The following is a 13196-nucleotide window of genomic DNA, read 5'->3' as shown; positions in this document are numbered from 1 at the left end:
CAACCAGATGCTGGTTGGGCCTCTCAGAGAACAGCCATACTAGGATCCTATCTGTAAGCACACCATAGCATCAATAATAGTGTCAGGACTTAGTTCCTCCCATGAGGTGGATCCCAAGTTGGGGAAGTCACTGAACTGCTATTCCCTCAGTCTCTTCTCCATTTTTGTCCTTGCAGTTCTTTTAGACAGGAACAATTCTGGGAAAAAATTTGATGAAGGTTGGTAACCCCATCCCTCCACTGGAGGCCCTGTCTATCTGCTGGAGGTAGAATCTTTGAGTTTCCTCTCCCCACTTATGGGCATTTTTTATAAAGTAGCTTCCATTGAGTCCTCAGAGTATCTAACCTCCCAGGTATCTGGTACATTCTAGAGAGTTCCCCCACCTCCCACCTGTCAAGACTGCATATTTCCATTCATTCTTCTGTCCCTCTGGGTGTCTCTCTTGCCTCCAATACCTGATACTGTTCCTCCTTTCCCCTCCTTTCTCTCCCTCAAAGGTACCTCCCTCCCTCTGCCTCTGATGATCATTTCCTTCCACCTCCTAAGTAGGATTTAAGCTTCCTCATTTGGGCCTTTCTGCATGTTAAGTTCTGTGGTTTATCTTCTAGGTATTCTGTACTTCTTGGCTAATATCCGATTATTCATGAGTACATACCATGCATGTCCTTTGGGTCTGAGTTACCTTACTCAGGATGATATTTTCTAGTTCTATCCATTTGCCTGCAAAAGTCATGATGTCCTGGTTCTTGATAACTGATAAGTCTTCCATTGTTAAATGAACCACATTTTCTGTATCCATACTTCATTTGTGGGACATCTGGGTTGTTTCCTGCTGCTGGCTATCAAAAATAAGGCTGCAATGAACATAGTGGAGCACATATTCTTGTGATTATGATGGAGCATCTTTTGGGCATATACGCAAGAGTAGTATAGCTGGGTCTTCAGGCAAATCTATTTCCTATTTTCTGAGGAACATCCAGATTGATTCTCAGAGTGGTTTTACCAGTTTGCAATTCCAACAGCAATGGAGTAGTGTTCCTCTTTCTCTGCGTCCTTGCCAGCATCTGATGTCACCTAAGGTTTTTTTTTTTTATCTTTGCCATTTTGACTGGTGTGAGGTGGGCTCTCAGAGTTGTTTTGATTTGCATTTCCTTGATGACTAAGGATGTTGAACATTTCTTTAGGTTTTTCTTGTCCATGCAAGACTCCTCAGTTGGAAATTCTCTGTCTATCTCTGTACCCCATTTTTAAATTGGGTTACTTGGTTTTTGTGTAGGTTAGCTTTTTTAGTTCTTTATATATTTTTGATAGTAGCCTTCTATCATATGTGTGGTTAGTGAAGTTTTTTCCTAATCTGTTAATTGCCAGTTTGTCCTATTGACTATGTCTTTGGCATACAGAAGCTTATCAATTTTATAAGGACCCATTTATCAATTGTTGATCTTTGAGCCAGAGTAACTGATGTTCTGTTCAGGAAAATTTCCCCTGTGCCAGTGTAATTGAAGCTCTTTCCCACATTCCCTTCAATACAATGTATCTGGTTTTATGTTGAGATCCTTGATCTACTTGGACTTAAGCATTGTGCAAGGTGATAAATATTGATGTATTTTCATTTTTCTTCATACACACTGCTAATTAGACTAGCACCGTTTACTAAAGAAGTTTCCCTTTTTCCATTGTACATTTTTGGCTTCTTTGTCAAAGATCAAGTTCCATAAATGTATGAGTTTGTTTCTGGGTCTTCAATTCTATTCCATTCATCAACCTGTCTGTCTCTTTCTCTGTACCAATACCATGCTATTTTTATCACTATTGCTCTGTAGAATAGCTTGTGGTCAGAGATGGTTATTTCCCCCAAAGGTCTTTTATTGTTAAGAATTATTTATGCTATCCTGAGTTTTTGGGTTTTCCATGTGAAATTAAGAATTGTTCTTCTGAGTCTGAAGAATTGTGTTAGAATTTTGATGAGGATTGTGTTGAATCTCTAAATTGCTTTAGTAAGATGGTAATTTTACTATGTTAATCCTAGCAATCCATGAGCATGAGAGCTCTTACCACCTTCTGAAGTTATATTTTTACAACGTACTGTATATGTGATTCAATTCTGGTTTAAAATTCTTCATATGATGATGAAATTTTTGAGGTTATAAATGTCTATTCAGATTAACAATAGCTAATTCAAAATGTTTGTCTAACTACTTTTATATTTGCTAGTACATGGCCAGTGCATGCTTGTTTCTGACTGGTCTTGAATGTATAAATAAATGCTGTTCTTTTTGCTTGCCATCAACTACCTGCACTCAATTTACGTCTTGGTTTTCTAGTCACAAAATCAAATAAAATATTAATTTAAACCTTATATAGAAAATAATTAAATTATTTTATACTGTTATACTTTATACTTAGTTCTGAAAATGGGATATTACTCATCCTTTTAAGACCCAAGCACATTATTAAGGTCGAATGTCAAAACAGGATTATTGACTTATCATTTATTAGATATAGTTAAATATCTATAATATCTATAACAAAATGTTAGTTAATTAAAACACATAACTCATGGTTAATTTATAGTTTGTGCTGAGATAATTTTAAACCATATGATGTGATTCCATTCTGTAATATAAACAAGTAACTGCTTTCCATGTTAACTCTTGGATAAGGAAGGAGGAGCCATAGTTTCATTGCCATCTTCATTAAGGGAAGACAGACAGTAGGTGGTTATGGGAAAGACATATGGCATCACTGCCCTCTTGATTAAGGGTTGCAACATCTAAAATGACATGACTCAGGAAGCAGGTCTCCAAACATACTTTTAAATTTGGAGAAGACATTTTATGATTGAAAATATAATTGAGAGATTTGAAACTCCTTTTAAAAATTTTTGGAAGTTGACAATATCAAAAATGTTAAAAATCACTGGCTTGGATAGCTTTGTTTTGCTAATGCTATCAAGCTATAATATAGCATTAAATTATTAAAGTTATGAATTTCTTATGAACTAAATCATACCGAAAAGTCTTATGCTCTAGATACATCATATAAAGGTGAGAAAAATTCCAGTCTCTTTATGGGCTATGCTTACAGATTTAAAATTTTTATTTTAATACAAGAAGAGCTTTAATTCAAAACTAACTTTAAGGCTCTAAATCTGACTTGGAGTTTCTGACTGTGCCCAAAACTAAAGTGATTCCATCCCACAGCATCCTGCACTCAAAACGCATGGGGAAGAGAGCTGAAGACCCAGAAGTGTGGAACATCCTGAGACCGCAGGACAGACTGCCACTTCTGCCCACTTTTGCCCGCATCCATGGTCCAAGAAGAAACTGCATAGTGCCACTGGACACCGGAATATAGGAACAGTCAGCTGCAGGTACCTGCGGTTCTGCTGAGTGGCTGGAACTGAACCGAACCAGTCAAACAGCTCCCTGACTCAAATCCCATGAGGGAAAGAACTGGACCCTCAAAAGTGCTGACACTCCTGAAAAATCAGAGACTACCTTCTGCCCACATTCCCGACCGAAGAGGGAATTGCCTAGTCCCAGCGGTGCCTCCTGGGCGCAGGGACCTAGGAGCAGTCAGGGGCCAGACCCTTCTGATTGTTACCTGTGCCAAGAGCTGAAAGACAGTCACCAGGAGCACCTAAACACCCGAGAGCAAAGCACCTATTCCCAGAAACCATTGAAAGAAAACATGAAAATGGTTCTATAGGACTGCTGACACAGTGGATTACAGGAGAGTCAAGCCACTGTCAGAAACAGCAAGACAAGCTAACATCAGAGACAACCCAATTGCCAGAGGCCAACGCAGGAAAATAAATAACAGAAACCAAGACTACTTGGCATCATCAGAGCCCAGTACTCCCCCCAAAGTACTGTATATCCAAACACACCAGAAAAGCAAGATTTAAATTTAGAATCCCATTTTATGATAATGTTGAAGGACTTTAAGATAGACATAAATACTCCCTTAAAAATGCAGGACAACACAAGTAAACAAGTAGCAGTCCTTAAAGAGGAAACACAAAATCCCTGAAATAATTATAGGAAAACACAAATGGGTAAAGGAATTGAACAAAACCATCCAGGATTTAAAAATTGAAATACAAACAAAAAAGAAAGCACAAAAGGAGACAACACTGGAGATAGAAAACCTAAGGAAGAGATCAGAGGTCATAGATGCAAGCATCACCAAGAGAATACAAGAGATAGAAGAGAGAATCTCAGGGGTAGAAGATGCCATAGAAAACATCTACACAACCATTGAAGATAATGTAAAACACAGAAAGCTCCTAGCAGAAAACATTCAGGATATCCAGGACACGATGAGAAGATCAAACCTAAGGATAATATGTATAGAAGAGAGTGAAGACTCCCAATTTAAAAGGGTGAGTAAATGTGTGGTATTGGTAGAGAGACAGACAGATAGACCAATGGAACAGAATTGAAGACCCAGAAATGAACTCACACACCTATGGGCACTTGATTTTTGACAAAGGAGCCAAAACCATCAAATGGAAAAAAGACAGCATTTTCAGCAAATGGTGCTGGTTCAACTGGAGGTCAACATGTAGAAGAATGCAGATCGATCCATGCTTATCACCCTGTACAAAGCTTAGGTCCAAGTGGATCAAGGACGTCCACATCAAACCAGATACATTCAAACTAATAGAAGAAAAACTAGGGAAGCATCTGGAACACATGGGCACTGGAAAAAATGTCCTGAACAAAACACCAATGGCTTATGCTCTAAGATCAAGAATCGACAAATGGGATCTCATAAAACTGCAAAGCTTCTGTAAGGCAAAGGACACTGTGGTTAGGACAAAACGGCAACCAACAGATTGGGAAAAGATCTTAACCAATCCTACAAGAGATAAAGGCCTTATATCCAAAATATACAAAGAACTCAAGAAGTTACACCGCAGGGAGACAAATAACCCTATTTAAAAATGGGGTTCAGAGCTAAACAAAGAATTCACAGCTGAGGAATGCCGAATGGCTGAGAACACCTAAAGAAATGTTCAACATCTTTAGTCATAAGGGAAATTCAAATCAAAACAACCCTGAGATTTCACCTCACACCAGTGAGAATGACTAAGTTCAAAAACTCAGGTGACAGCAGATGCTGGCGAGGATGTGGAGAAAGAGGAACACTCCTCCATTGTTGGTGGGATTGCAGACTGGTACAACCATTCTGGAAATCAGTCTGGAGGTTCCTCAGAAAATTGGACATTGAACTGCCTGAGGATCCAGCTATACCTCTCTTGGGCATATACCCAAAGATGCCCCAACATATAAAAAAGACACGTGCTCCACTATGTTCATTACAGCCTTATTTACAATAGCCAGAAGCTGGAAAGAACCCAGATGCCCTTCAACAGAGGAATGGATACAGAAAATGTGGTACATCTACACAATGGAATATTACTCAGCTTTCAAAAACAATGACTTTATGAAATTCGTAGGCAAATGGTCGGAACTGGAAAATATCATCCTGAATGAGGTAACCCAATCACAGAAAGGCATACATGGTATGCACTCATTAATAAGTGGCTATTAGCCCAAATGCTTGAATTACCCTAGATGCCTAGAACAAATGAAACTCAAGACGGATGATCAAAATGTGAATGCTTCACTCCTTCTTTAAAAGGGGAACAAGAATACCCTTGGCAGGGAAGAGAGAGGCAAAGATTAAAACAGAGACTGAAGGAACACCCATTCAGAGCCTGCCCCACATGTGGCCCATGCATATACAATCATCCAATTAGACAAGATGGATGAAGCAAAGAAGTGCAGGCCGACAGGAGCCGGATGTAGATCTCTCCTGAGAGACACAGCCAGAATACAGCAAACACAGAGGCATATGCCAGCAGCAAACCACTGAATTGAGAATAGGACCCCCGTTGAAGGAATCAGAGAAAGAACTGGAAGAGCTTGAAGGGGCTCGAGACCCCATAGGTACAACAATGCCAAGCAACCAGAGCTTCCAGGGACTAAGCCACTACCTAAAGACTAAACATGGACTGACCCTGGACTCTGACCTCATAGGTAGCAATAAATATCCTAGTAAGAGCACCAGTGGAAGGGGAAGCCCTAGGTCCTGCTAAGACTGAACCCCCAGTGAACTAGATTGTTGGGGGGAGGGCAGCAATGGGGGGAGGATGGGGAGGGGAATGCCCATAAAGAAGGGGAGGGGGGAGGGGGATGTTTGCCCGGAAACCGGGAAAGGGATTAACCCTTAAATGTATATAAGAAATACTCAAGTTAATAAAAAAAAGAAATATTCAAGTTAATAAAGAAAAAACAGAAATAGTAAATTGAGCTACTATGACCTTTTGATATTTGGGTATAGCAAAAATGTAAGTGATTGTCTTTCGACAGCTCATTGATGAGACTTGTGGAAGCGAGACATAAACTTTCCTCTCCATTGTCAAATGTTCTACCGCTGAGCAATACTCACCAACCACTTGGCTTTCCTAGGTCTTTTCTCCATCATAGTCTCCTGCTGACAATTTGTATTTTCTCAGCTGTGCTCTGTTTGCCAAAATGTGAATCCATGTACATATATGCCTTGGAATAAATGCATGGGCATTTCAAGTCCATTGGAAAAAAATAAGTAATTGTGTGTGGTCACTTCATATTTATTTCTGACTGATACTAAATATATAAATATGTTCTACATTTCTTGGTTATATATTATAAGTTATTGGGTATAATTTAAAATTTGTAGCATGAGTAACAAAAAGTTCGCTTAAAACTGGTAACTCAGAGTTGGCATCATTCTGAATAACAACACATGGCATGAGCCAACCCAGGGAAACAAGTCTCTAAAGATACCTATATATTGGGATAATACTTTATATAATTCTTGTCCTAGAAGTCAGACTTATAAAAGATAGAATTTCAAACAGTATCTCTTTAAGGAGGTGTTTAAAAGCTGCACCATCATGCATTCGTACACACAAACTGGCAGCCAAACTTTGTAACATGAAAGTAATGCACTTGGTATTGATTTTTAAAAGAATGGATTATTTACACTGCTAAAAATTGGTTTTGCTTTCCAAAATTAAGGCTATTTTCTGATATTGCATAAGAAACCTTTAAAAATATAGTTAAGTATGTCTAAACTAGTTGCACATTTTCAGTTTACAATTCAATCAGAAAAGACTGATGACCATTTCCGGGGTGACAACGTGGCTTCCAGCGACATGCCCTGAGCGCACTGAGCCCGCAGAAACCGTTAGGCCTTTTAGAAAACATTTCCATCATGTCTGACACTCAAGAAGCTACCGGAGAGCACTTGGATATGAACCTTCATGAGAACAAGAAGCCTGTGCCTTTGATAGAAAGTGGCATCAGAAGTGAGTCCAATCATCTCCAAGTCACTATTGGAGACACTGTACCTACTGGGTTTGAGCAAACTGCTGCAGATGAAGTGAGAGAGAAATTGAAGTCATCCTGCAGAATCAGCAAAGATATATTTTGATAGTGCAGTGGAAAGTCTGGCTCCGGTTCATTGTCTGAGATCAGTGGATAACTTGTTTGTGGTTGTTCAGGAGTTTAAGATTACCAGTTCAAAGCTACAAAGGAAGAAGTTCTAAGAGACTTTGAAGAAGTGGCTGGAAAGTTCCCAGGGTCGGACCCTTTAAAAGTCTGGCAAATTAACACCACTTTCAAGAAGAAGAAAGCAAAGTGCAGAAAGGTAAATCAGAGTGCAGGCAGAGAGAAGGCTGACTGTTGACAAGGAGACAACGCAGATGAGAAGGACGGTAAGAAGAAGCTTGCCAGTGACACGTCAGATCCACATATTTTGGACTACTATGAAAACACAGCCATCAAAGAAGAGATATCAACCTTAATAGGGGAAGTCTTGGCATCTGGCAAAGATGAAAATGGTCAAAGCTTAAGAGAAGAAACTGAACCACAAGTGCAGAAGTTTAGAGTCACCTGCAACAGAGCAGGAGAGAATCATTGCTTTACATCCAATGAGGCTGCCAGAGATTTTGGAGTTGCTACTTAAGAGTACCTTAAGTGGAAGGCTGATATGACCAACTTTGATGTAGAGGTTCTCCTGAACATCCACAATAATGAAGTCATTGTTGCTATTGCACTGACAGAGGAGAGTCTCCATCGCAGAAATATTACACAGTTTGAACCTACAACTCTTAGGTCAACTCTCGCCTATGGGATGCTCAGGCTCTGTGAACCTAAACCTACTGATGTAATAGTGGATCCAATGTGTGGAACGGGGGCAATACCAATAGAGGGGGCTACTGAGTGGTCTCACTGTTACCATATTGCTGGGGACAACAACCCACTGGCAGTGAACAGACCAGCAAATAACATCTCATATCTATTGACTAAGAGCCAGATTAAATATGGAAAAACATCCTGGGGTTTGCCCATTGATGCTGCTCAGTGGGATATCTGCAACCTCCATCTGCGAACTGCTTCTGTGGATATTATTGTAACAGACATGCCATTTTGGAAAAAGGATGGGCTCCAAAAAGAGAAATTAGAATCTATATCCAGCTTGCCTTCGGGAAATGAGCCGTGTCTGTAGACCAAGAACAGGTAGAGCTGTACTGCTTACTCAGGACAAGAAATGTTTTACCAAGGCATTATCTGGAATGGGACATGTGTGGCGAAAGGTCCATACAGTCTGGGTGAACATCGGGGGTCTTCATGCTGCAGTTTATCTTCTAAAACGCACTCCTCAAGACTTTGTTCATCCTTCAGATCAAGACGGAGGAAGAGACCCTCCTTGGTAAAGCAAAGAATGAAGACAATTTAGCAGTACTTAACAGTTCCTAACACTGGACACTTCAGCATAAAGAACTTGCTTTGGGAGAAAAATAACAGAAAAGTAACCAAGTATTAGAGCTTCCACTGCTGAACTACTGTAGAATGCTTTAGTGTTAGCAAGATGATTGTAATGGTATTTCTTGAGAAGCCTACATTGCTTGGTTTCTAAGTTTCAGAACACTTTAGGCCATGTTCTTTTGTTTGTGCAGCCTACTGTTCTGAGTCTAAATTTTTATATCATCTCGAATATCATCTCAGAAACTGGAGCATCCCTGAAGACCTACAGTTTATCATCTACCTTAAAATAAATACATTACAACCTTAAGAGGGCAAAAAAGAAAAAGGAAAAAAAAAGGAAAAGACTGATGAAATATTTATTCCTTATTCCAAACAACAATTGAATTGGTTATTACAGAATACTGATATTTGGCATATTGCATGTGCAAATGTTTCAGGGAAAATTGATAATCATCAAAAAGACAAATTGTTGCAATTTGTCTCTACGCATGATTTTGCATTTCCTGTAATTTTGTGCATGTAGCCCATAGAGAATGTGCTTATTGTATTTACAGATGGCTTATCTAATAGAAATGCAGCATATGTAATTGGATCACATGTTTATTCTCTGGAGTTTCCCCCTGCTTCAGCATAAATAATTGAATTATGTGTTGTAGCTGCTGTTTTCTAAATGCTAAAATATCAACTTTTTAATTTATACACTGTTAGACAATATATATCTCATCATTTGCAATTACTTGAAACTATTCCTTTTTACATACTGCTAATTCTCAAATTACACAGTAATTTATGCAAATATAACTAAATTTAAGAGAACACACTGTTCCTTACTTTATAGGACATTTAAGAGCTCACATTGGATTACTTGAACCCCTTAGTGAGGGAAATGCCACAGCAGATTTGGAAAACGGGCAATTTATAGGCCTTACACGAGAACAATAAGCCATATAATCTCATTCTTTACATCATCAAAATAGCAATAACTTGAAACAACAATTTAGTATTTCTAGAGAATGTGCACGTCAAATTGTAAAGACTTGATCACAAAGACTTGTCCCCACTGTCCTCAATTTCTTACTGTAGCACATAATGTTAATCCTCAAGGACTCAGACCTAATAATTTATGGCAAATGGATGTTACTCATATATCTGATTTTGGAAAATTAAAATATGTACATGTGACTGTAGACACCTCAGGCTTTCTTATAAAAAGTTCTTTAACAGAAGAAGCAACTAAAATGTCATTACTCATTGCCCTTTTTTTTTTCTGTGATGGATGTTCCAAATCAGATTGAAACAGATAATGGAACTGGCTATTTCAGTTGTACACTTGAAACGTTTTATTGACAATTTAATATTACCCATAGTGCTGAGATTCCTTTTAATCCTCAAAGATAAGGTATTTTGGAACCTTAAAACAATATCTTTATGAAATCAAAAAGGGACAATTATATCCCTGCACACCACAAAAGTATTTATATTATACTCTTTTTATTTTAAATTTTTAAAATTTGGATGCCAAGTAACTCTCTGCTGAGGGCTATGGCACCCTACAATTCAGCATACTTATGCCTAGGTGAAATGTAAGGATCTACTTTCTTGCATATGGCATGATCCCAATTGGGTATTAATATGGGGAGGAGAGCATGTTCATGCCTTTTTCCTCAGGATGCTGAAGGAGCATGGTGGCTTTTAGAGAAATTGGTGAGACATGCTGATGTTTGGATACAGGATGATGTGAGCTTGCTAAGTGCCCTGACAATGGTGAGAAGGAAGCTGTATTGGGCATATATTCCTAACTCATCTTTGCTTTCCTATGTCCCAGACTAGACAAATTGCCTTGCTTCAAACTTTTAGACCTAGTGGGACAGAGAAAATAGAGAGTGTGAAAAGAGCCTTTGAAAATTAATCAAATAGAGAAGAAGTTATAATGACCCTTCTCTTTCCTTTAATGGAATCATTTCTTCTGTCTCAATCATGGACGTCTCTGGAAATAAATCCAGTATTAGGGGAAAAAAGGAAATAACAGAAGGCATTTGGAGGGTTAGTTCTGGACATTTTTAGAGACACATTTAAAAACTAGCAATTGCCTTTTATGATATTGTGTTCACAGTGGATAAGATTGGAATAGGATCTGGATTTTGAACAAATGCTAGTGCATGTATTAAGACTCCTAATATTTTATTAATTGTTCATGTTAAAATTACTTTTGTTTCTTCTATACTATTTAATGTAAGTTGTACTGATTGTAAACTTTCTAACTGTGTTGATGTACTGAAATCAGGCATGTCTGTTATGGTGGTCTATCAACCAGATTTGTTTTATTGCCTGTGAGTATTACAAGCATTGGTATTCTGAAATAAAGCTTACAAATATTAGAAAAAGTGAGTCAGGCTTTAAGCAAAAGCGAAAGGAAACTGGGATTGATTATTACTGGTATGACAGCTTTGTTTACATTAATAATTAGCACCATTGTTTCTGAAACTTCTTTGACACAAGAAGTTAAGACAGCTAACTTATTAATCATTTAGCAGAAAAAGTTACTAATACTCTGAGTATTCAAGATTTAAATGGGCATTTGGAAAAATGAATGTTCTTTATAATACTATTTATATTATTGGAGAGGAGGTTCAGAATTTAATTTAAGAGTAAGAAGCCATCTCAAGTGTCATGCTTAATACCAATGGCACTGTAATTGGGAGAAAATTCAAATATGCTGAAGGGTATTTGCCATAATTCTAACACCTCTTTGGATGTTTTAACTTTGTATAATGAGATTATGAATTTAAAGAATGCTATTCCACTAAATTTTAATGCTTCTGTACTACTGATAAAATTATTCACAGCTTAAGGTCAGTATTTTCACTCTGGTCAAGTTCCAAGAATAGCTTATATAGCTTGATCATGTTGTCCCTTCTTGTCCTGGGAATACATTTATTCCTGACCATTGTGATAAAATTTGCCTTTAACAGCATCAACATATTGGTGGTCATATACGTGGCTTGAACCTAAAAATGAATCCCCATAAAGAGTCATTAATTTAACAAGATGGCAGCCAATGAGGGGTAAGATACTGCACAGACCCCCCCTTAGCAACCAAAGACAGAATTAAATTGGTTTGAAAATGCATATTCCAAGAAGGGTAAGGAAGACATTCTTGTCAGAACAACATAAGACAGGCACAGTCTTGTTTTTGAAATAAGTAAGGGGCGGATGTGGAGTGCTTTGGGGACTGCTTCTAGGAATTTGACATTGATCTAGGACAAGTAAGCTCAAGATGAATACAGGTTAGGAAAGTATTCTTTGTATCTTGATGGGTCTTGTTATAACCCTGAATAAAATAATCGTGGACCTTTATGCTTCGTTTGTTCTTTAACTACTTTTTTTATGATTTAAGACTGACAATTTTTTTTGCATGACCTAGAATGGTAGAAATGCAGACTGGAGAAAATTAAACCTGCTTCAGCCTCAGCACTGGCTGGAGTCATAGTGTTTTCTAATTGTCTTTTTCTTTTCAAGCCTCACTCTCACCCTTAAGACCCTGGTGACTGAGCCGACTCGGTCACATTTTCTATATTAATACCAGGCAGTTTTCATTAATATTGTTCTGAAGTACAGTTTGAGGTCACAGATAGTGAAAGTTTTTGTTTATTTTTGTCTTTTACCATTTTATGTTTTGATTGTTTTTGTTTTTAATAGGACTGTTTTATCTATCCTGGGATTTTGTTTGTTTTTGTTTCTTCTCTCATATGAAGTTTAAAATTGCTTTGTTAAAGTCTGTAAATATTGAGTTGAAGTTTAGATAGTAATTGTGCTGAATCTGTAATTGCTTTTGGTAAGATGGCCATTTTTTACTATTTTAATTCTCCTGACACATGAGCATGGGAGTTCTTTTCGTCTTCTGATATGTTTCTCAATTTCTCTCATCAGAGACTTGAAGTTCAGGTCTTTCACTTGCTTGGTTAGAGTTGCACCAAGATATTTTATATTATTTATGGCCATTTTAAAGTATTTTGTTCCTATAATTTTTCTCCTCCTATTTATCATTTCTATAAAAGATGTTTGCTTGGTTTTTTTTTAGTTAAATTTGCATTCAACCACCTGGCTGAAAGTGTTTATTTGCTATAGGAGTTTTCTTGTAGGGATTGCTTCTGTATACTATCATATCTTGAGCAAATAGAAGTATTTTGACTTCTTCCTTTCCAAATTGTATCTCCTTGATCTTCCTTATCTGTCTTATTACTCTAGCTATAGCTTCAAGCACTATGTTTAATAGAAAGAAGGTGGTTAGCCTCATCTTGTTCCTGATTTTATTTTATTTTTTCCAGTTTTTATTTCTTATAAATAAATAAATAAATAAATAAATAAATA

The 13196-nt window shown here is 37.6% G+C and overlaps 1 pseudogene; it reads left to right on the top strand.

Moving 5' to 3' along the window:
* The first annotated feature begins 7262 nt into the window (after positions 1 to 7262).
* Thumpd3-ps1 (THUMP domain containing 3, pseudogene 1) lies at positions 7263 to 8992 on the top strand (annotated as a pseudogene).
* Positions 8993 to 13196: the final 4204 nt, after the last annotated feature.

The sequence above is a fragment of the Rattus norvegicus genome, chromosome X, assembly GCF_036323735.1.
Source record: "Rattus norvegicus strain BN/NHsdMcwi chromosome X, GRCr8, whole genome shotgun sequence".
Taxonomy (NCBI): domain Eukaryota; kingdom Metazoa; phylum Chordata; class Mammalia; order Rodentia; family Muridae; genus Rattus; species Rattus norvegicus.
The sequence above is the reverse complement of the archived record's forward strand: the minus strand, read 5'-3'. Positions and strand labels throughout refer to the sequence as shown.